The sequence below is a fragment of the Macaca thibetana genome, chromosome 18, assembly GCF_024542745.1.
Source record: "Macaca thibetana thibetana isolate TM-01 chromosome 18, ASM2454274v1, whole genome shotgun sequence".
Classification (NCBI taxonomy): Eukaryota; Metazoa; Chordata; class Mammalia; order Primates; family Cercopithecidae; genus Macaca; species Macaca thibetana.
This window is the reverse complement of record NC_065595.1, coordinates 58355659-58356747: the sequence shown is the minus strand read 5'-3', so window position 1 is coordinate 58356747 and position 1089 is coordinate 58355659. Positions and strand designations below refer to the sequence as shown.

At 41.0% G+C, this 1089-nt stretch overlaps 1 non-coding gene across 1 annotated transcript; it reads left to right on the top strand.

The window, feature by feature from the left end:
- Positions 1-421: 421 nt before the first annotated feature.
- Positions 422-523, top strand: LOC126941599 (small nucleolar RNA U13). Its single transcript, XR_007721381.1, has one exon. It is a non-coding gene; the product is annotated as a small nucleolar RNA U13 (small nucleolar RNA).
- Positions 524-1089: the final 566 nt, after the last annotated feature.

Genomic DNA, 1089 nt, shown 5'->3' with positions numbered 1-1089 from the left:
ATCCACATAGTAAGCACTTTATAAAGGCTCATTTTTATTATTATTACTAATTTAAAACAACTAATACTATGTACTTAAAAAATAAAAAACAGCACAGATAATGTCTCTAGTGGGAAAAGGGGCAAAGCCAGGCATTTGAGGGCACAGACACAGGGAAAAGGAAATCTGAGAAAAAGAAAGCAGTTTCCCACATCTTAACTTCAGTCAGGTCATAATCAAGCTTTCCTGACCCACTAAAGAGGTTCTGCCCTCTGAGGGGTGAATAATCAAAATCCATTCACTGCTGACATGCAAGCATGACAATCTTATTTCTTTGCATTCCTGAGATGAAAACCTAATTGAGCATCGTTTTAAAATTACTATTATTTTAAGACAAAGAGGAGTAAAGTTATATTTTTACAGTTGAGTGATAATTTTTACTATCTTTCGTGGTTTGTAAGTGTGATAATTGGGTTTTCACACACACGCGTGAGGTGTGCCACCCTCAAACCTTGCTGTGATGTCGGCACTTACCCATCTGACAAGAAGAAAGGAAGAAAACAAGAAATAATTTTTAGGTACTAAGACAAATGTTTTCTTTGTGTGTGTGTGCCTCTTTATTTTTATTTATTTATTTGTTTATTTTTATTTTTTTTGAGATGGAGTGTTGCTCTGTCGCCCAGGTTGGAGCGCAATGCTGCGATCTCGGCTCACTGCAACCTCCGCCTCCTGGGTTCAAGCGTTTCTCCTGCCTCAGCCTCCCAAGTAGCTGGGACTACAGGTGTGCACAACCATGCCTGGCTAATTTTTTGTATTTTAGTAGAGATGGGGTTTCACCATGTTGGGCGGGATGCTCTTGATCTCCTGACCTCGTGATCCACCAGCCTCAGCCTCCCAAAGTGCTGGGATTACAGGTGTGAGCCACTGCGCCCCGCCTATTTTTATTTTTTAAAATTTTAGATTTAGGGGTGCATGTGCAGGTTTATTACATGGGTACCTTGCGTGATGCTGAGGTTTGGGCTTCTGTTGATCCCATCACCCAAATAGTGAACATAGCATCTAATAGGCAGATTTTTAACCTCATTCCTCCCCTCCGCCCTTTGGAGTCCC